The sequence below is a fragment of the Bos javanicus genome, chromosome X (genome assembly GCF_032452875.1).
Source record: "Bos javanicus breed banteng chromosome X, ARS-OSU_banteng_1.0, whole genome shotgun sequence".
Taxonomy (NCBI): Eukaryota; Metazoa; Chordata; class Mammalia; order Artiodactyla; family Bovidae; genus Bos; species Bos javanicus.
Genome location: NC_083897.1, coordinates 131,038,137 through 131,061,507, shown reverse-complemented (window position 1 = coordinate 131,061,507; position 23,371 = coordinate 131,038,137). Strand labels below are relative to the sequence as shown.

General features: G+C 42.0%; 1 non-coding gene and 1 pseudogene across 1 annotated transcript; both read right to left on the bottom strand.

The window, feature by feature from the left end:
• Nucleotides 1-2,340: 2,340 nt before the first annotated feature.
• On the bottom strand, nucleotides 2,341-19,106 carry LOC133242905 (ARL14 effector protein-like; annotated as a pseudogene).
• TRNAG-UCC (transfer RNA glycine (anticodon UCC)) lies at nucleotides 8,226-8,298 on the bottom strand. The gene has a single exon. It is a non-coding gene; the product is annotated as a tRNA-Gly (tRNA).
• Nucleotides 19,107-23,371: the final 4,265 nt, after the last annotated feature.

Sequence of the window (23,371 nt, the reverse complement as noted above, 5' to 3'; positions counted from 1 at the left end):
TTTATCGAGCCCATCTTTGCATGAAATATTCCCTTGGTATCTCTCATTTTCTTGAAGAGAGCTCTAGTCTTTCCCATTCTGTTGTTTTCCTCTATTTCTTTGCATTGATCGCTGAGGAAGGCTTTCTTATCTCTCCCTGCTATTCTTTGGAACTCTGCATTCAGATGCTTATATCTTTTTCTCCTTTGCTTTTTGCTTCTCTTCTTTTCACAGCTATTTGTAAGGCCTCCCCAGACAGCCACTTTGCTCTTTTGTATTTCTTTTCCATGGGGATGGTCTTGATCCCTGTCTCCTGTACAATGTCACAAACCTCATTCCATAGTTCATCAGGCACTCCATCTATCAGATCTAGGCCCTTAAATCTATTTCTCACTTCTACTGTATAATCTTAAGAGATTTGATTTAGGTCATACCTGAATGGTCTAGTGGTTTTCCATACTTTCTTCAATTTAAGTCTGAATTTGGCAATAAGGAGTTCATGGTCTGAGCCACAGTCAGCTCCTGGTATTGTTTTTGTTGACTGTATAGAGCTTCTCCATCTTTGGCTGCAAAGAATACAATCAATCTGATTTTGGTGTTGACCATCTGGTGATGTCCATGTGTAGAGTCTTCTCTTGTGTTGTTGGAAGAGGGTGTTTGCTATGACCAGTGCATTTTCTTGGCAAAACTCTATTAGTCTTTGCCCTGCTTCATTCCATATTCCAAGGCCAAATTTGCCTGTTACTTCAGGTGTTTCTTGACTTCCTACTTTTGCATTCCAGTCCCCTACTCAATACGGATTAAAGATCTAAATGTAAGACCAGAAACTATAAAACTCTTAGAGGAAAACATAGGCAGAACACTCGATATCATAAATCAAAGCAAGATCCTCTATGACCCACCTCCTAGAGTAATGGAAATAAAAACAAAAGTAAACAAGTGGGACCTGATTAAACTTAAAAGCTTTTTCAGAGCAAAGGAAACTATAAGAAAGGTGAAAAGACAACCCTCAGAACAGGAGAAAATAATAGCAAATCAATTAACTGACAAAGGATTAATTTCCAAAACATACAAGCAGCTTATACAAATCAATACCAGAAAAACAACCCAATTACAATGTGGGAAAAAGATCTAAACAGACATTTCTCCAAAGTAGTCATACAGATGGCTAAGAAAGACATGAAAATATGCTCAATATCACTCATTATTAGAGAAATGCAAAACAAAACTACAGTGAAGTATCACCTCACACCAGTCAGAATGGCCCTCATCAAAATGTCTACACACAGGAGAGGGTGTGGATAAACACTTGCACTGTTGGTGGGAATGTAAATTGATACAGTCACTATGGAAGATGGTATGGTGATTCCTTAAAAAACTAGGAATAAAACCACCATATAACCCAGCAATCTCACTCCTAGGCATATACGCTGAGGAAACCAAAATTGAAAAAGACACATGTACCCCAATATTCACTGCAGCACTATTTACAACAGCTAGGACATGGAAGCAACCTAGATGTCCATTGACAGATGAATGGATAAAGAAGTTGTGGTACACATAAACAATGGAATATTACTCAGCCATAGAAAGGAACACATTTGAGTCAGTTCCAATGAGGTGGATGAACCTAGATCCTATTATAGAGTGAAGTAAGTCAGAAAGAGAAAGATAAATGTCGTATGCTAATGCATATATATGGAATCTAGAAAGATGGTACCAAAGAACTTGTTTGCAGGGCAGCAATGGAGAAACAGACAGAGAGAACAGACTCATGGACATGGGGAGAAGGCAGGAGAGGGTGAGATGTATGGCGAGAGTAACATGGAAACTTACATTACCATATGTGAAACAGATAGCCGAAGGGAATTTGCTGTATATCTCAGGGATCTCAAACAGGGTCTCTGTACCAACCTAGAGGGGTGGGATGGGGAGGAAGATGAGAGGGAGGTTCAAGAGGGAGGGGACATACGTATAGTTATGGCTGATTCATGTTGATGTTTGATAGAAAACAACAAAATTCTGTAAAGCAATTATTAATTAAAAAATAAATTTAAAAATAAATGAATTAAAAAAAATCTGTGCTTCAGGATTTGATTAAATTCTTGGAAAGCATTTTCTGCCTCCTGCTAGTTGTTGAAGCCTTTCCCCACAAAAAGTTATCAAGATGCTTGAAGAAGTGGAGGGCAATTGGCAAGAGGTCAGGTGAATATGGCAGATGAGGGAAAACTTTTGCACCAACCTAATATCACTATTATCAGGAATTTCTGATGGAAAGTGATTGGTGTTTGCCAAACAACAAAACATGGATTTGCTTCAGGGAAGGGGGGAAAAGTTTTTTTTTTCCTCTTGGGTCTAAATCACACACACTTTCTCACACACAAAAACATCAAAGTAAGGAAAATTAAATGCTTTTTATTAATGAATTTGCCACACAGAGATATTGGGTGAGTTAGTCAGAGGCAAAAGTGGTCTCAGGTGAATATTTTCTAGTGGGTAAACATACATAGCCATTTGGTGGGATGGAGATAGGGGCCTTCGGTCTATTTTTAGCCCATTACGTCTGCAGCCTCAGCCAGTGCCTGCACAACTGTGTTCAGTGGAAAGTCTCTTTGTGCCGAATCCAAAGCTTCGGAAGAAGTAATTAAATGTTCATGAGAAGTAAACATGGAAAAGTGGAAAAAACAATTTTCTTCTTGCAGATCATCTGAATAAAACTTGGTATCAAAGATAACTGAAGAGAAACCTTCCCAATGACGCTGTGGGTGTGAACATTTTCATAGAGATTTTCCCTAAAAACAGTTTTGCACAATAGCTGCCAAACCTGGCCCAGATGTTTCAAATCAGTCTTCTGAGATGGTATCTTCACTGAGGTCAGCAGAAACTCTAGCTGAATTGCCTTAAATCTTATACCTCCAAGACCAAATGCAACTTAGGCCTTAGGAATTTTGTACCACCTTGGCCAGTTCTGTGTGGCTGGTAACCTTAGCCACCAAAAATAAAAAGCTTTAAAATGATTTCTATGTAATAATTAGATTAAAATTTCTTCTTTGAAGTCTGCTTCCAGTTGGCATTTTAGATATTACTTAAATTGAATCTCTGCTTTTGTGCTCATATGTTGGGCCACGTGGCCATGGGGCCTATTAAAGGCTTTAAAAAAAAAAAACAAACAAGTTTCATTTTAGTATTGTTAAAACAGTAACACTAAAAAATGAGACTATGAGTATGTAGTGCCAAGTCAATCCAAATAGCAATTCTGATTTAGAATTGATAAAGTGTAAGATCCTAATGGTAACTAGCTATTATAAACGTATGTTCTATGTCAAGACAAGCTCTCAGCTACAGAATTCTAAAAATCCTAAAACTCCATCTCCTAAGGTACCAGCAAAGAGGAAAGGGATTTTTAATCTGAGAGCAGAGTAGCAATGGAGTTGCTGGATACCAGGGGAGGAATCTGAGTCATCACAGCAGGAAGGTTAAAGGACAGTGCATTACACAGGGTTCTATGGCTTCAGAGAACACTAGTCTAAACTATATTTTTAAAACTTTTTTCCCCCAGTCCTAAAATTCATCCAGAAGAAAGAGGCTGGTTTAATTGCAAAGCAGAGAAAATTGATCAGCCTGGAGGGCTGGTCCTATTCGGAGAGGTCGAATGGCATCTTGCTGATGACCTCCCCATTCTCATTGACTATGGTGTTGTAGGCCCAGCGGCGGTTGCAGCGGCAAATGGGCCCGCACTTGGTGGAGTTACGCTTGGGGTATGCGTAGAAGCAACCCAGGCAGCCTTCATCAAGGCAGTCACACAGGTGAAGGTGAGCCTGCCCTTTTTGTCATACTTGTTGCCTTCGAGTCTTACAGAAACAAACTCATTCTTCTTTGCCATTTGCCTTTTCTTTATCTGCTGCCTTATTTCAGGATTAAAGTTGGCTACCTGAGGCCCGGGATTTTGAAATGACAACCGTTTTAACTGTCGCTCCACCCGCTTCTTTTGCTTCAGTTCCTTCTCACTTGGTTTCTCAGGAGAACTTTGACGTGCAGGTCTCTCTCGCACGGAACTGCTCTTTTCTGCTTGTTCACTCATTTCTGCTCACCTGGGGACACAAACAAAGTCAGCAACCATTTGTGGGAGCTCAGTCAACCATGAGGACACTGGAGCTGTTAAAAGTCATTTCAGAATGGGCCTATTAAGTTTTTACTTCAAACCTGGCTTAAGTGGATAGGAGCAAGTTTATCAACACCAACAAATCGGGACAAAAGTGCTTTTATCAGATAGTATTTCCTCCTTTATTTAACCATCTCTTTTGTCTATCAAATGTTTAAATAACCATTCATGTTTGTCTAGACTGCTGCTAAGTTGCTTCAGTTGTGTCCGACTCTGTGCAACCCCATAGACGGCAGCCCACTAGGCTTCCCTGTCCCTGGGATTCTCCAGGCAAGAACACTGGGGTGGGTTGCCATTTCCTTCTCCAATGCATGAAAGTGAAAAGTGAAAGTGAAGTCGCTCAGTCATGTCCAACTCCTAACGACCCCATGGACTGCAGCTAACCAGGCTCCTCTGTCCATGGGATTTTCCAGGCAAGAGTACTGGAGTGGGGTGCCATTGCTTTCTCCCTTGTCTAGACTAGTACTTCTCAAACATTACTGTGCATATGAATCATGAAACATCTTGTTAAAAACTAGATTATGATTCAGTTAGGACTGGGGTGGGGCCAGAGTCTACCTTTCTAATGTATGCCCAGATTATACTGATATTGCTAATTCCAAGCCTATTTTGAGTCTCAAGGGCCTAGAGCTAAACCAGTAGTGATCAAGGGCAAAAATTGCTTGATCAGGGTCAAAAATTGCTTTGCTTTAATAGAAACCCAGTTATTCTTATCTGAGTGGCCCTAGGATAGAAAAACAACAGGTTTTTATGTAAAGAATCTCTTTCTCTCCACTATGTCCCCCCCACTGCCCCCACAGAAGGCAAACTCTTGACTTTTCCTCCAGCTAAATTGGTTTGAACAAAGAAAATACTGTTTAAACGACTTCAGATCAATAAACATATTCCTTGTTTCTAATGACTGTAGTAAGTAACGGAAATTGGATGGTCATTTTTAGCAATTGCCTTTTCTCTTTAAAATGTCAGCACATTAGCTGTGGTTTATTTATTTCGCTTGAAGTGACCTCCAATTCTTCTCAGGAAACACTCACAAGCTACTTTAAGGTAATTCATCATATTGAATTAGTGATTGGTTTTTAAAAGGCTTTCTAAAGTCAGTACATTCTCAAGGACTTTCAGTGTCGTTTCACCTCTCTCCATGTCTCACTGTCTCCGTGTGTATGTCTCTTCCCTCACCACTGCCCCCATCCCTCTCTTTCTCTCCTAATTGGCCCATGTCCTGCAGACTCCACAAAGCTTCCCAAACTACTGATAATTTAAAGCAGAGAGGCAGAGGACGCCCATTTCTTTAAGGATTTCTGCCTAGCTTCAAGAAGCAAACTGGCCAGAAGGAAGAGAGACAGAGGATGGGACATCAGCTGTGAGAAGATCACCATACTAGAGAAAAATTCCTTTTGCTTCTCACTGGAGAGTTTCAGGCAATTCCAGAGGACTGGCTACACTCTGTTTGATCCATACTACTAATTTCACACAACAGGTTCCCTTTTAGGTCTTCCTTGTCACTTGAACGATGTAGTGTCTACAGAGAGGGAAAAGCAACTGATTCCCCTGAATCTGTCTCTTGAATTGGATTTATTTGCCAGGATCTTGTTGAGTAAATACCCAGGACAGAAATAATACAGTTTCATAGTTTCTAAGTTACTCCAATGTCTTGGCAGGTCTAGAACATTTAATTTTTTCATTACTCTTATTCTTTGAGTTGTAATTTCATAGTTGACTACTTACCTTACTTTTTTTGGGGGAAAAAAAGGGTAGCAGCTACCTTTCTGATACATTACCCTAGGCAGAGGCGCCTCAGGCATCACACTGCCAGGGATCAGACACTAGCACTGTCTTCACCACTAACTATTTGACTTTAACTTAAGATGACTTCAGTTGCTTAACCTCAGTTTCCTCATCTGAAAATGGGGATACTAATAGTACCTTCTCTATGGGTATGCCCTCAATTAGGTGCAGTGAGAACTTCAAAGATGATATAAGACCAGGTTTCTGCCCGCAAAGGTTGTCAATCTCCACTGGAGAGATCAAGTGTCTGCAGCTCACTGCAAGGACAGGGAAAGGTGCTCCAGTTCAGATTCAGAGAACCCTATGGGGGATGGGGGTGGGGTTCGTAATAATCAAATATCAATAGAGGCATCCCTATTTAGAACTAAGCTTTAAATCTTTTTTCTGCACTGCCCCCGCCAGTTTAGTGAGGTGCTCAGTCACTCAGTTGTGTCCAACTCTTTGCAACCCCATGGACTATAGCCCTCCAGGCTCCTCATTCCATTTTCCAGGCAAGAATATTGGAGTGGGTTGCCATTCCCTTTTCCAGAACTAAGCTTTACATCTTAAAGAATTCCAGTTCATCCCCATAATGGTAAAAAAAAAAGAGTGTGTGTGTGTGTGCATGTGCAAATTTGCCACCATAATTCAGTCTAAAGCCACTATTTTTTTTTCATTCATTCAACAAATATTGATCTGGAGTCTATCATATATGCTAGGACTTGTGCCCTATTTATTGCAGTCACAATGCATACACAAGTCCAGAGTCCTTCAAGCAGTGGCCTTTACAAATATGAATAAATTGGGGTAAAAATCTTTCACTCTTCAGTTAAGCAAAATATCTGTGTAGGCCAATTTTAAGGCACAATATTTGTTTTAGAAACAGGCATCAAGACTGTGGTGGAGAAATTCAACGTTTAGTTATGAATAGCTGTGAACCAAACACAAAACTGATTCTCAATACCTTTGTAGTAAAAGCAGAGTTTGTTGCCTGTCTGAATGTTCCAATGTTGTTCCACTGATATTCCTTTTATTTTTAGAATATAAACAGTTATTAAAAGAAAACAGAATCAGGTTACAATGAGACCTTTTACTGCAGAAACACTGTAATAGCCCAATGTGCTGGATACTGCAAGTAAAATCACCAGGCAGCTGAAGAGATGTGGCCATTTTATGTTCAGCTATAGCACACTCAACCTTTAACATGAGATATGTTTGTGAACCAGAATTGTTAGCTTAAACCCCAGGGCCTCTTAAACCCTTGACCTCTCTCAAAAATGTTGGGAGAATATGTTGAGGCAAACAGTTTAGGAAAATTCAAAATAGAAATAAATGCTCAGTGAATGCATTTGAACCCTTGGCATTCCAATCCTGTTGGTCAGGAAAGATCTTGGTATTTTCACAGGGAAATATTTTTTCTGTTGAAATCACTTTGAAGGTAACATTATTTTCTTCTTGTCACTCAATTTATTTACTTGTCATAAAACAAAGTGAAAAAACTCTGAGCCCAACCACATAAACGTCTTAAATGCATGAGCTTTATCATTATCTTTCTTACCATAGTTCTGTTAGTCCTTAAATTTCATGGTGCTGAAAATATCCTTTTTGTGTTTCTTTTCTGGATTGTTCTCCCTCTGAGCAATGGTTACCAGAATCTTTTAGAATGACATGTATTTGCTAATTGGATTAAAGGTGAGATAATGGAAGACTTTGTTTCCCCAACTATCTGGGTGATACTCTTAATCTGGAAAACAGATGTTTCAACATGTTTTTGCATCTTTGTGTTCACGATTACAGTAAGGTTTCAGAATATTCCAAATGATTCCAATTCGCTTTCCACATAGTTGGAAGCAGGAAGCCATTAAGATGAACCCCTTAAACTTGCATGTAATAATAGGAGGTGAAAGAAGGTAGAAAAGGGAGAGAGGAGTCCATTAGACTTGTTCTTGGTTGATGTTTTTTATACTTCTCTCAGCTCTCAAAACTGTCTTTTTGTTTAATTCACTTATTGAATCAGTTGATGCTTTTTATTATCCCATGCACACAGATTAAAAATATTAAAATATACTTACTAAGTGGAAGATGAAAGATAATCCTTATTTAGGTGGTTACACTACTTTCACCGCAGACAGTCCTTTTACCTAAAACACCATAAAAAGACAGCTTATCATCTATTCATTAGGGGGAAAATGTGTTAAATGGAACATACGAATAAAATCTCCTGTCCTTCCCAATAATTGTGTCTTTTTAAAAATTTTTTATTATTATTTTAAATTTTATTTGGCTGCATTGGGTCTTAGTTGCAACATGTGGGATCTAATTCCCTGACCAGGGAGCGAACCTGGGCCCCCTGCATTGGAAGTGCAGAGTCTTAGCCACTGGACCACCACGGAAGTCCCAATAATTGTGTCTCTTAACTTTCATCTAAAAATGTTTATACAAGTTTTGTAGGCCAGTGGTATTTGAGAAAATGGAAGGAAAATGGTTATTACTGAAATAGTCTTAATGAAAAATAGTTTCAAATGTTCAAATTATGTTAAAAAAAAAAAAGCAAAGGTGGCAAAAGAAATCTTATTACAGTAGTACCCTGGCTGAAAGTTTCAACAAATTTAGTCTTTTAAAAAAACCTTCAGTAATAGTAATAAAGAAAGAGATCCTTTTCGTTTAACAGTGAGAATGATTAATTTGCCATTAGAAACACTTCACATTTTCCATAACTGATACTGGGAATCAAAGATGTATGGGAACTTTGTCTATATTTGAGGTTATACAAAAGCCTTGATGTATACAGAAATGGAAATTCTTAGGTCCTGCACCCAGAAATTCCAATTCATTAAGTCTGGGGGGTTGCCTGTGACTCTGTATTTTTAACAAACAGCCCTGGTGATTCTGATGTTGGTTTTCCAGGGACCACACCTGGAGAAGGCTGGTTGTGTAACCCTTCTAAGATTGTAACAGAGCCCAGCTCTGCTTGCCATCGTTTGCTCGCACAGCTGTTGCTAAATATCCTTCAACAAAGATCTTTAGGGAGATGACTTTCATACAGTTTGATATCTTGAGATACATTCTGAGTGATCCTCAGTTATGACAGTTAAACACCTTTGATTAATTCACTATACTCCTCCTGAAATTAGTGAATATACGAGGGTGTATCTGGTAACTGTCTACAACCACACTACATATTTGGCCAGAACCCTCTGGTTAAATAGAGGTGGGGCTGCCTATTCACCTAGATTTGAAATACAAATGAAATATTAGAATTCAAATGAAGGACTCTTAGCCTACCACCATTATATACTGGGGTCTTCCCTGGTGGCTCAGAGGTTAAAGCATCTGCCTGCAATGCGGGAGACCCGGGTTCGATCCCTGGGCCGGGAAGATCTCCTGCAGAAGGAAATGGCAACCCACTCTAGTACTCTTGCCTGGAGAATCCAATGGATGGAGGAGCCTGGTAGGCTACAGTTCACGGGGTCGCAAAGAGTCAGACGCGACTGAACCACTTCAGTGGTTTATTATATAGTGGAGAAGAGATGATGTCATTTGGAGCAAATCATAAGAGACAGTGCCCATACATTAAAAAGATGTTGAAAGGGTAAAGAGAATGGGTTGAATTTAGACAAAGATCTGGTTATTTTGACAACTGGTATATAGTATAGTCTGTTTTGCTGAATTTCACCAGCTCTTGCTTCTGTTTGTCTTCCTAAATAAAATTAGATGTGTTCCTGCAAGCAGAATGTAAGAAGGCTTCTGGTGAATTCTAGACTGTCTCTGAGTAGTGTGTCCCTCATCACAAATACCTGGAGTGGGGGAGGATCCAGAAAGCTGCCACGCCCACAGAACTGCGTTTCTGTGCCTGCAACGAGTGCTGGAGCAGTTCTACAAAGGAGGCCAGACAAGCGCTTACAAATGAGGCACAAGGTAGAGTTCCTACGGGATCCAACTATTTATTTCTTTCCTCCTTACCCACCCTTCTTGTCTCCTCTGTTGACACTCTGCAGAAGGGAAGTGTGGAAGAATGTATTATTTGTTCATAATTTTTCTTTCTATTCTCTGTATTGTGCCATAGTTTCATGAGGTAGATTATACTTCTCCATCCCATTGACCTTGAAATTCGCCATATGACTTGCTCGGGCTAAGGGAAAATGGGCACAAGTGATCATTAATGAGTTCTGCGGTGTGATATTAAAGGGCATTGCAAATTTCTGCCAAGTTCTTCGTGTATTTCTGTCATCTGCCATGAGAAGTGCATACCCCAGAAAGCTGCTGACTGCAAAATGAGACACATATGAACAGATCTCAATCTGATTCACAGCCTTAAGCGGAGCTGCCATAAGTGACCCACAGACACATGAGTAAGAACATCAATGGTATCTTAGTCAACCACTAAGATTTAGGGGTGGGGTGTTTGCTATTCAGCAGCATCATAGCCTTAGCCAAATAACACATGAGGGTAACTGCCATTTACTTGGGACTCACTCCTTGCCAAGTACCACTAACATTAGCTCCTTTAATCTATAAAATTTCCTTCTGAGATCTGCTAATGCTTCCATCTTTCATGAAACATCTGCTCAGAGAAGGCAAGGACTCATAGCTAACAAGTGGCTGAGCCAGAAACTCAAATTCACATGTACCCACATTCAAATATTGCATTGGCCAAAAAGTTCATTTGGGTTTCCTGTGACATTTCATGGAAAAACCTGAATGAACTTTTTGGCCGACCCAATACAATGATTGTTCCATGGCTTTTTCCTATTTTTCCTGCAGTTGAAACCACAGGTGATAGCAACGACCAGCACATAAAGCACATTTTCACTCTTTTATGAAGGGCACTTTCCCGGGTCTTTTTTCAATCCAATTCCTAATTGGGATACTTAAGTTCTGTTTAGTTCTGCTCTGGATTGAATCATAGCCCATGAGATTTGAAATGGTAAGTCTTCAGTTCGGAAAGTATTGTGCTTTAGAAACCACAGGAAGGCTTAAAATAGATTGGAATATTCTGAGGTTATAGGTAGGAGAGAAAATGTACCAGATAAAAGCCAGTTGAGCCAGTGTTTTGAGCTTTTCTTGACTAAACCAGACAGACTCCACAGAAATTACTCAGGATCCTCCCTGTGACCCCACTGCAAGAGACAGCCATTCAGAAAGCACCGCCAGGATTGTTGCAGTGACACTGAGAAGGAAATATTTCCCATCTCTGGCTGCCCATTAGAATCACTTGGAGACCTTGAGGGAAAAAAAAAAATCTGGGCCGTGCTGACAAACAAACTCAATCGACATTTCTGGGTGAGAAGCTGAGCATGTTTGTTTCTTTTTTTTGGGGGGGGGGCGGATGTGAATTTTTTAAAGTTCCCCAGGTAATTCTATTTTCTTTGACTACACTGAGTAGTGTGCAGGATACTAGTTCCCAGATCAGGGAACAAACCCTGGTCACTCCTCCACACCCATCTACAGTGGAAGTGTAGAGTCCCAACCATTGGACCACCAGGGAAGTCCCCCCAGGTGACTCTAACAGGCAGCCAGAGTTGCGACCCACTAAGCTACACTAGTGGCTCAGATGGTAAAGAATCTGCCTGTGATGCCAGAGACCTGGGTTCAATCCCTGGGCTGAGAAGATCCCCTGGAGCAGAGTGTGGTAACCCACTGCAGTGTTCTTGTCTGGAGTATTCCATGGATAGAGGAGTTAGTGGGCTACAGTCCCTGGGGTCGCAAAGAGTTGGACACAACTGAGTGGCCAAACACAGTGCAAGCTGTAATAGAAGATGGGCTTCCCTGGTGGCTCAGTGGTAAAGAATCCACCTGCTAATGCAGGACATGTGGGTTCCATCCCTGGGTGGGGAAGATCCCCTGGAGGAGGGCATGGCAATCCACTCCAGTATTCTTGCCTGGAGAATCCCATGGACAGAGGAGCCTGGTGGGCTACAGTCCACGGGCTTGCAAAGAGACACGACGGAGCGACTCAACAACAACAACAAAAGCTAGAAGATGGACACAAAAAATGTATTTGCTGATTTGCTGATATTTAACATTAAAAGCCAATTCTAGCCAATGACTCACTCATGGAGACTGGAGTGTCAGCTTTGCATGTCTTTGAACTTCCTACCTACTCTCCTATCATCATTTACCTTTACTCTCCTTTACCATTTCTCTTTCCTCTGTGGAATATTTACTGAATCTATAGTTATTTACTGAAATACACACCTATGTTAATTCCTAAAGTGGAGTTTGCCAAGGGCTAGACTGTAAACATTTATAGAGTTTGTAAAGAATTCACTAAAACTGTTATCTGTTAACTTAAAGAGGAGAGATGTCAGTGGCTTCATTGGCCAAATAAATAAAGCCCAGACTATCATTTATAGTGATTGTATACATGGTTCATACTCTCCTATGAATATTTTGGAGCACTGACATTCTAGTTTAATTTGCACATACAAGTTCCCAAGGATTAGCTGTGACTGGCATAGCCCGAGATTCAGACATGCATGCTATCTTGCTCCTGCATACAGAGACCCCTTGTGGCACTTATCTGACTGCCTCCCTGGGTATGTTGGAAACTTTCTATTTCTTTTACAGTAAGATACACAACTCTCTTACTGCACTGGTGGCAACTGATTTTTTTCGATGCATTTGAATGAAAGTAATATCTAAGACTTATGGAGTATTGTCTATGTGCCAGGCACTATCCTTAGTGTTCTACATGCATTAACTCATTTAATCCTTAACTCTACGAGGTAGATGATCTAGTTATTGTCCTCATTCTACAGAAGAAAAAAACTGAGGCACAGAAAAATTAAGTAAGGCGTCTAAGGTCACACACTTATTAAAGGATAAAGCTGGAATTTGAACCCAGAAAGTCTAGTTCCAGAATCTGGATTTTGAGCCACTAGAAATACCACATCCCTTAGTAGGTAGGGGAGTGATCTGAGTACGTTTTAGGAGAGGCTGTAGAGCAACCAGTAGTCTCGTCACTGCTAGTGGAAGTGCAAACTGGTACAACCACAAAGAAACTGTTTGCTAACAGTTGATACCTACTAAAGCTGAACACCTGCTTACCCTATGACCCAGTAATTCCTGGGTACATATCCCAAAGCAGAGCATACGTGTGTTGATGAAAGGACATGAATTTGGGTGTTTGCAACAGCACTGAACTGGAAACTACCCAAAGGTCCATCAACAGGAAAGCGGATAAACACATTCTAGTGTATTTATACCGCTGTGCAGCAATGAGAAGAAACAATGTATCACTACACAGAGTAATAAGGAAGGCTCTCACAAACAGAATGCTGACTGAGAGAAGTCAGGAAAAAAGAGCAGAGGCTATATGTCTCTATTTATATAGAGTACAGAGGCAGGCAAAAGGAATCTCTGCTATTAGGGGTCAGGCTATTGGTTACCCCAAGGGGGTGAAGGTGTGTCTGGAATGAATATTTGCGGGAGGGGGCTTCTGGGGTTGTGGGTAAAGATTTATTTACTTATTTGGGCTATGTGGCTTGTGGGATCTAGTTCCCAGATCAGGGATTGAAACCATGCCCCCTGCAGTAGAAACACGGAGTCCTAATCACTGGACTGCTAGGGAAATCCCAAGTCCTCTTTATTGATCTGGTTATTGGCCACAGCATGTTTAAAGTTCTGAAAGTTCAGGGAGCTTTACATTTAGGTTACATGCACTCTTCTGTATGTACACTATCTATCAATAAAAACTTTGCAAGGGTACTACCTGTGATCAAATATTACCTAGAGATAGATTTCATTAAATATTTTCAAATAAACAATGTATATTTAAGGAAAGTAGTCATTCCAGGCAATCAAAGAGTAAGTTTCTGCTATCTCTAGTTCTTCCCCCACTTTCCTGCTTTTTATCACAAATGCCAACCTGATGATTTAATAATAACAAGAGAAAATGTTCAACTGGGTCAGGTATATGGAACGGGTTCAGTGTGTTTGCCTCCAGACAGGAGTTCAAAGGCAGGGTAACTAATGAGAGTTGTATGAAGGTACTGAAACCATACTCACAGAAAACTAGTCAATCTAATCACACTAGGACCACAGCCTTTTCTAACTCAATGAAACTAAGCCATGCCCGTGGGGCAACCCAAGATGGGCAGATCATGGTGGAGAGATCCGACAGAATGTGGTCCACTGGAGAAGGGAATGGCAAACCACTTCAGTATTCTTGCCTTGAGAACCCCATGAACAGTATGAAAAGGCAAAATGATAGGATACTGAAAGAGAAACTCCCCAGGTCAGTAGGAGCCCAATTTGCTACTGGAGATCAGTGGAGAAATAACTCCAGAAAGAATGAAGGGATGGAGCCAAAGCAAAAAGAATACCCATTTGTGGATGTGACTGGTGATAGAAGCAAGGTCCAATGCTGTAAAGAGCAATATTGCATAGGAACCTGGAATGTCAGGTCCATGAATCAAGGCAAATTGAAAGTGGTCAAACAAGAGATGGTAAGAGTGAATGTCGACATTCTAGGAATCAGCGAACTGAAATGGACTGGAATGGCTGAATTTAACTCAGATGACCATTGTATCTACTACTGCGGACAGGAATCCCTCAGAAGAAATGGAATAGCCATCATGGTCAACAAAAGAGTCCGAAATGCGGTACTTCAATGCAATCTCAAAAATGACAGAATGATCTCTGTTCGTTTCCAAGGCAAACCATTCAATATCACAGTAATCCAAGTCTATGCCCCAAACAGTAATGCTGAAGAAGCTGAAGTTGAACAGTTCTATGAAGACCTACAAGACCTTTTAGAACTAACACACAAAAAAGATGTCCTTTTCATTATAGGGGACTGGAATGCAAAAGTAGGAAGTCAAGAAACACCTGAAGTAACAGGCAAATTTGGCCTTGGAATACAGAATGAAGCAGGGCAAAGACTAATAGAGTTTTGCCAAGAAAATGCACTGGTCATAACAAACACCCTCTTCCAACAACACACGAAAAGACTCTACATATGGACATCACCAGATGGTCAACACTGAAATCAGATTGATTATATTCTTTGCAGCCAAAGATGGAGAAGCTCTATACAGTCACCAAAAACAAGACCAGGAGCTGACTGTGGCTCAGACCATGAACTCCTTATTGCCAAATTCAGACTGAAATTGAAGAAAGTATGGAAAACCACTAGACCATTCAGGTATGACCTAAATCAAATCCCTTATTATTATACAGTGGAAGTGAGAAATAGATTTAAGGGCCTCGATCTGATAGAATGCCTGATGAACTATGGACTGAGGTTTGTGACATTGTACAGGAGATAGGGATCAAGACCATCCCCATGGAAAAGAAATGCAAAAGAGCAAAGTGGCTGTCTGGGGAGGCCTTACAAATAGCTGTGAAAAGAAGAGAAGTGAAAAGCAAAGGAGAAAAGGAAAGATATAAACATCTGAATGCAGAGTTCCAAAGAATAGCAAGAAGAGGTAAGAAAGCCTTCTTCAGCGATCAATGCAAAGAAATAGAGGAAAACAACAGAATGGGAAAGACTAGAGATCTCTTCAAGAAAATCAGAGATATCAAAGGAACATTTCATGCAAAGATGGGCTCGATAAAGGACAGAAACGGTATGGACCTAACAGAAGCAGAAGATATTAAGAAGAGGTGGCAAGAATACACAGAAGAACTATACAAAAAAGATCTTCATGACCCAGATAATCACGATGGTGTGATCACTGACCTAGAGCCAGACATCCTGGAATGTGAATTCAAGTGGGCCTTGGGAAGCATCACTACGAACAAAGCTAGTGGAGGTGATGGAATTCCAGTTGAGCTATTCCAAATCCTGAAAGATGATGCTGTGAAAGTGCTGCACTCAATATGCCAGCAAATTTGGAAAACTCAGCAGTGGCCACAGGACTGGAAAAGGTCAGTTTTCATTCTAATCCCAAAGAAAGGCAATGCCAAAGAATGCTCAAACTACCACACAATTGCACTCATCTCACACGCTAGTAAAGTAATGCTCAAAATTCTCCAAGCCAGGCTTCAGCAATACGTGAACCGTGAACTTCCTGATGTTCAAGCTGGTTTTAGAAAAGGCAGAGGAACCAGAGATCAAATTGCCAACATCCGCTGGATCATTGAAAAAGCAAGAGAGTTCCAGAAAAACATCTATTTCTGCTTTATTGACTATGCCAAAGCCTTTGACTGTGTGGATCACAATAAACTGTGGAAAATTCTCAAAGAGATAGGAATACCAGACCACCTGACCTGCCTCTTGATAAATTTGTATGCAGGTCAGGAAGCAACAGTTAGAACTGGACATGGAACAACAGACTGGTTCGAAATAGGAAAAGGAGTTAGTCAAGGCCGTTTATTTTGTCGCCCTGTTTATTTAACTTACATGCAGAGTACATCATGAGAAACACTGGACTGGAAGAAACACAAGCTGGAATTAAGATTGCCAGGAGAAATATCAATAACCTCAGATATGCAGATGACACCACCCTTATGGCAGAAAGTGAAGAAGAACTAAAAAGCCTCTTGATGAAAGTGAAAGTGGAGAGTGAAAAAGTTGGCTTAAAGCTCAACATTCAGAAAATGAACATCATGGCATCCGGTCCCATCACTTCATGGGAAATACATGGGAAAACAGTGGAAACAGTGTCAGACTTTATTTTTCTGGGCTCCAAAATCACTGCAGATGGTGACTGCAGCCATGAAATTAAAAGACGCTTACTCCTTGGAAGGAAAGTTATGACCAACCTAGATAGCATTTCAAAGGCAGAGACATTACTTTGCCAACAAAGGTCCATCTAGTCAAGGCTATGGTTTTTCCTGTGGTCATGTATGGATGTGAGAGTTGGACTGTGAAGAAGGCTGAGAGCTGAAGAATTGATGCTTTTGAACTGTGGTGTTGGAGAAGACTCTTGGGAGTCCCTTGGACTGCAAGGAGACCCAACCAGTCCATTCTGAAGGAGATAAGCCCTGGGATTTCTTTGGAAGGAATGATGCTAAAGCTGAAACTCCAGTACTTTGGCAACCTCATGTGAAGAGTTAACTCATTGGAAAGGACTCTGATGCTGGGAGGGATTGTGGGCAGGAGGAGAAGGGGACAACAGAGGATGAGATGTCTGGATGGCATCACTGACTCAATGGACGTGAGTCTGGGTGAACTCCAGGAGTTGGTGATGGACAGGGAAGCCTGGTGTGCCGCGATTCATGGGGTCGCAAAGAGTCGGACACAACTGAGTGAATGATCTGATCTGATCTCTGATGGTTGGTAGGCGGTATCAAAACAAAGGGTCCCTGGCTCACTCCCTTTGCATCTCCTGGAGCACTCACGAGGGTGTGGAAATAGCTTTCTTTTGTAGAAATCTTCAAGAATGAAGAAACTGAGGTTTCGGGTAAGAAGTGACTGACTCCACATGACACTCTGCCTAAGGGCAATCCCCTCTGAGGAGAGAGTCACTGGAAGCAGGTGGACCAGCTCACAGTAGGAATTCTCACTACTCCTGCTCATCTGTGTAAGCGACTCATCAGCCACCCCTTTATATTTGAGGGGTAGAGCCCAAGCCACCATGGCCTGTTTATCCCGCTTCTGCCTTGGAGAGAAAGACTTCATTAACTGTCACAAAGGCAATGCTTTACCAGTGAAAGCGCTACCTTCTGTTTGCCTAAAAATTATGCCTACAAAATCTTTTATCACTATAGATGCTGTCAGCCGGTTCTTTCTGATAAGTTCTACAGAGAAGAACTTTTGATTCTAGCTCAAAATTATAATCAAAACAGCCATAAAATTCACCTCTATTATCAGGCAAGACATGAACCTGGCCATCTTACCAGGTTTTCTTTTTCTTCCTCTGTGCACTGCACAGAATTATGGATAATTAAATATAAGATAACTTTGGCAAATACTTTTCTTAGATTTCTGCTGATTATTCCCAGGGGGAAAGTCATATATAAAGAAACTAGGTTGACTTAATTACTAAGTTTAGTCATCAATCATTTAGTGAATTTGCTCCAGGTCTTATTTCCAGTTGCATTTTAAATTTCAATCTATTTTCAGGATCAGATTTATTCCCCTGTCCCTCTCCTCATCACCTCTCCCACCACAGAAGCCATGCTGGATTTACCCTTAGTTTTCCTTAGTCCCACTAAGCCCTTGTGGGAAAGAAAGACTTCCGGTGAGAAGTGATGAGGGACGGAGGGAGGAGGAGAAGTGTCCAACTCTTTGCGACCCCATGGACTTTAGCCCGCCAAGCTCCTCTGCCTATGGAATTTACCAGGCAAAAATACTGGAGTGGGTTACCATTTCCTTCTCCAGGAGATCTTTCCAAGCCAGGGATCGAACCTGTGTCTCTTGCATCTCCTGCATTGGCAGGCAGATTCTTTACCACTGAGCCATAAGGGAAGCCTGTCCTGGCCTTACCTGAGTTGATTTAAGGTCCCTTTCATCTGGCAGGCAAAAGAGGAAAGATCTCTGGATAGAGGGGTGACGGAAGACAAATTCTTAACCTGGTGTCTGCCCTGTGCCTGATCTGATGAGAATTCTGGGGCCCCCTAGAGGGAGGGGTCAGTGCCTAATGGCTGAAGGTGCTGTGTTCATCAGAGGTTCTGACATGTTGGGCCCAAGAAGGGGTTACGTGATTATTGTGCAGAGGAGATACAACATGAAAAGAAAATTTCTCAAGATAAAGTAAAAAAGGGCGAGGAGGGTTATGCTCCCCAGACCTACTCTTCCTGAGACCATCACATAGCACTGGGGCTACAGGACCTTAAAGTGAGTGCTGGAGAATGGCAAGTCATAGAAGAGAAATAGAAATAGGTGCCTACCTGGCAACCACGAAGTACCAATAGGTACGTGACAACAAACACAGCTCAGAAGAACATGGGCAAGCGTTTTCCTAACTACCTGTAAGATACTTGCCCTGTGAAGTACCAGGGGCATCAAGGAATTTCTAGTGGCAGTTGGAAGAGCAAGCCACTCAAAATGGTTATGTTCTTGCTCTCTGTCTCTCCCCTGACTAGTGCCTACTCCACCTACACCCTATGTGCAGTACAAACCATCCCACCTCCTTGCCCCACAGCCCAGCTAACTATAGCTTACCAAACGGCTGATGAGGAGTCGGCCCCTCCACTGCTTTCCGCGATCAGCCATTTCTGCCCATTGGTAGACTTGGGTGCCATGAGTATGAGTTCTTATGTGCGCATGCATGCGTAGTGCGTGCGCGCATGTGTGCGTGAGTGATGTGCGCATGTGTGCTTGCGTGGGCGTCCGCGTGCATGTGCAGGTGCCCGAGTGCGTGCATGGGTGCGTGTCTACGTATGTGCTTGCGTGCATGCGTGCGTGCGTGTGTGCGTGCCTGCGTGCGTGAGTGCATAGCTGCGTGGTTGGCCGCATGCATGCGTAAGCGGGTGCCTGAGTCCGTGCGTGCATGGGTGCCTGTGTGCGTGGGTGCCTGCGTTACTGCATGCGTGCATGTTCAGCCATGTCCCAGTCTTTGACTGTAGCCTGCCAAGCATTCTCCAGACGAGCATAGCCATTTCCTTCTCCAGGGCGTCTGCCTGGCAGGATCACCTGAGGTCAATTCCCGTACAGTTGGTAATCCTGGCTTCCCCCAGCCCCAGGAGTGAAACCTGCCAACGTGTCCGTCCTGCCTGCTTGCTCCAGCGTTGCACACGATGGGATGTTGTTCCAGGACCTTGCTTGAGACAGGCAGGGTGCTCCATCGGGTAAACCATGATGTCTTCGTCTCTGTCGCTGACTTAGGGCCCTTTCTTTGGTGGTGAAACTAGGCGAGTCAGGCCTTGCTTGCCTGTGGGATGCAGCAGAACAGTAGTCTTGGGCTAGGAATCCCTAATTTGGGCATAAATGTGTGTGTTTTTTAAATTTTATTTAGTTTTTGGTTGTGCTGGATTTTTGTTGCTGCTCAGGGGCTTTCTCTAGTTGGGGAGAGCCGGGGCTTCTCACTGCAGTGGCTTCTCTTGCAGAGCACTGGCTCTAGGGCACGTGGGCTGAGTAGTTGTGGTGCACCGGCTTAGTTGCTCCAGGGCATACGGACCGGGAGGGATTGAACCAGTGTACCTGCATTGACAGATGGGTTCTTTCCCACTATGTCACCCGGGAAGTCCAGTTTGGGCATAAAAATGTGACATCATTCATACCCAAGCTGTCAAGATCTGGGAATATTTTAATTATTCCAGAGTAGGGTGTGTTGCCCAATCTCCTTAGAGAAGATTATACAGATGATGTTTTGTCAAACTACTTCCATTATATTAAGGTGCTCTGTGGAAAGAATAGTCAATAATCAAAACCGTTTGAGAATACTGGATTAAATAACATTAAGTAGATGTCTTTACTGAAAACCTCATGTCATTAATGTGCTAATGGGGCAGTGAATCCTTGTGTCAATCAGGATATGCTAGGTTATGCTGCAACAAAAATTGACTCTAAAATTTCAGTGGCGTATATCAACAAAGGTTTATTTCACTAGTCCTGCCACACATCATCTTCTCTTTGGGACCTAGGCTGAAGCAACAGACTATTTGGCATTTGTTAGTATTCAAGAGAAATTTACCTTTATTTTTACACAGAATAAAGTGCGCAAGTCTTATGATTTTCTATGTAGAAGTTCAGGGAAGTTAATGCCCGCGGGACAAACTCTAATCAGTGTAGACAGGAGACAGCAGAGAGTCAGCAGCTAAGTTTCCTATGCGTTCCCTCTCTGATGGGCTGTAATGGGGCACAGTTCTTTCTTTTTATCTTGGTACCAGGTGGACACACCTGAGAGAATCAGCGGTTTCTCTCATAAAGTTTGATGGAAAGTTTGTTGGGAAGCAGTGACCAGTATCATAGGACATCATCTTGTATTTGAATATTGATTCATTTATTTGGCTGCTCGGAGTCTTTGTTGTGGCTCATGGGATCTTTAGTTGTGGCGTGTGAACTCTTCTTTGCGGCATGTAGGATCTAGTTCCCAGACCAGGGACTGAACCCAGGCCCCCTGCTTTGGGAGTGTGGAGTCTTAGCCAATGGACCACCAGGGAAGCCCCTCACCTTGTATTTGAATCTCCCTCTTTTCTCCTCACTTTAGCTACCATGGATTATACCTCCCATGAAAGCTTTAGCATTTAAACCTTTCTTCAGGCTCTGTTTTCCAGGGAACCCAGGATAACACAGTGTGGGAAAATACCAGGGCTTTCTGGTCTCATAGACCAGTGGAATTGTGCTATGTTAGGCCTCCTTGGTATTTCTCCATCTCACAAAGTACACACTCAGCTTTGTACATGCTGTTTCTCTGTATGGAACATTCTTCTTTCAGACATATGCATGGTTTATTCCCTCACCTCCTTCAGGCGTTGCCCAAATATTGCCTACTTACTGAGACCATCCCTTGTCTCCTATTTAAATTTGCACACATATACTGCACTGTATTCCTTCACCCCCAATTTATTTTATTTATTGTTATCTCTAGAATAATAGCTGCATATTATATCTCATCATTTTTGGTAAGCTCCATGAGAGGAAAAACATTCAGTAAGTATTTGTGTGGCAGCTGGATGGATGGATGGGTGATGGATGAATGGATGAATAGAGTGATGGATGAATAGATGAACAGATGGAGCAGTAGGTGATAAGGAGCTGTTCTTTTTCATGTTTCAGGATCTCTGTAAACATGGTATAAATAAACTCCAAATGAGCTTCAGTTTCAGGATTCATGGGAAGTTCAGAAAAGAACTGTTGAATCAAACTGTGCTGAATGTTTTCTTCAGTTACTCCCGTCAATGGTTGAGCTCATCAGTTTTGGAAGACATCCTAGTATGCCTTCCAAACAGTCTCATTAAGCTGTTTGAAACTATTGATGTCAGAATATAGCACTCTTATCCCTTCCTTTTTCATCGTTAATTAATGTGTTAAAAGTCCACTATAGCAGTGTTAATGGAGAAGGCAATGGCACCCCACTCCAGTACTCTTGCCTGGAAAATCCCATGGATGGAGGAGCCTGGTAGGCTGCAGTCCATGGGGTTGCAAAGAGTCAGACATGACTGAGCGACTTCACTTTCACTTTCATGCACTGGAGAAGGAAATGGCAACCCACTCCAGTGTTCTTGCCTGGAGAATCCCATGGACGGAGAAGCCTGGTAGGCTGCAGTCCATGGGGTCGCACAGAGTTTGACATGACTGAAGCGACTTAGCAGCATAGCAGTGTTAAAATCTAGCCCAGGAAGAAGGTGGTCCTGGACTGTTGGCTAGCTGCATCTCATTCCATCTGATGCTGCTGAGGCCTGGCCATCAGTGTGCATTTGAGGGAGACAACAAAAACCCACCGATCAGATGGCTGGAGAGCTTGCTAAGTTTAGAGGCATCCATTAATGGACTCTGGTTTTTAGCAAAATGGAAGTTTGTTCTTTAAAAATTTTGTTTTGAATTGTTAATTTATGAAGAGATAAAGAATGCTTGGATTTTTAAGCCAGATCAGCTTGTGTTCACAAAATCATTCTACCTATATTAAGGTGAGGAAAGGCCTTTTGTTTGTCTGGAAGAGAATTACCTAGCTTTTGAGTACCTTCTGAAGTGGCAAATGATGAACCATTTTAAGTGGGTTGCTTTAGTTATATCTACAGTTTGTTTAGTATTTTAACTATTTATAAGGCACGCCGTAATGTTGGGAAATGAGTATAAACCCTAGTTTGGGTGGTATCTGGATGTTTCTAGCCCTTGTTTAGTACCTACAATTCTAACCATAAGAGCTTGTACTTAGTGCTTATGATGATCCAGGAATCACATTCAATGCTTTCAGTATGCTATTTTTCTTCACAACAATCTTAGGAGCGAAATATTATTATCCCCATTTTAAAGCCCAGGAAACTACCATTTAATGGGGTTGAGAACCTGCCCAGGGTCTTACAGCCATTAAGGATCACAGGCATGGCTTTACCATGTTTGTAGTTCAGTTGCCCAGTCATATCCCACTCTTTGTGACCCCACGGACTGCAGCATGCCAGGCCTCCCTGTCCCTCACCATCTTCTGGAGTTTGCCCAAGTTCACGTTCAGTGCATCAGTGATGCCCTTCAGGCATCTCATCCTCTGACACCCTCTTCTCCTGCCCTCGATCTTTCCCAGCATCAGGGACTTTTCCAATGAGTTTTCTGTTTGCATCAGATGACCAAAATACTGGAGCTTCAGCTTCAGCATCAATCCTTCCAGTGAATATTCAGGCTTAATCTCCCTTAAGATTGACTGGTTCGACCCCTTGCTGTCCAAGGGACTTTCAGGAGTCTTCTCCAGCTCCACAGTTCGAAGGCATTAATTCTCCGGCGTTCCAATCTCACAACCATACATGATGACTGGGAAGACCATAGCCCTGACTATATGGACCTCTGTTGGCAGAGTAATGTCTCTGCTTTTCAACGCACTAAGTTTTTCATTGCTTTCCTGCCAAGAAGCAATTGTCTTCTGAATTCATGGCTGCAGTCACTATCGGCAGTGATTTTGGAGCCCAAGAAGAGGAAATCTG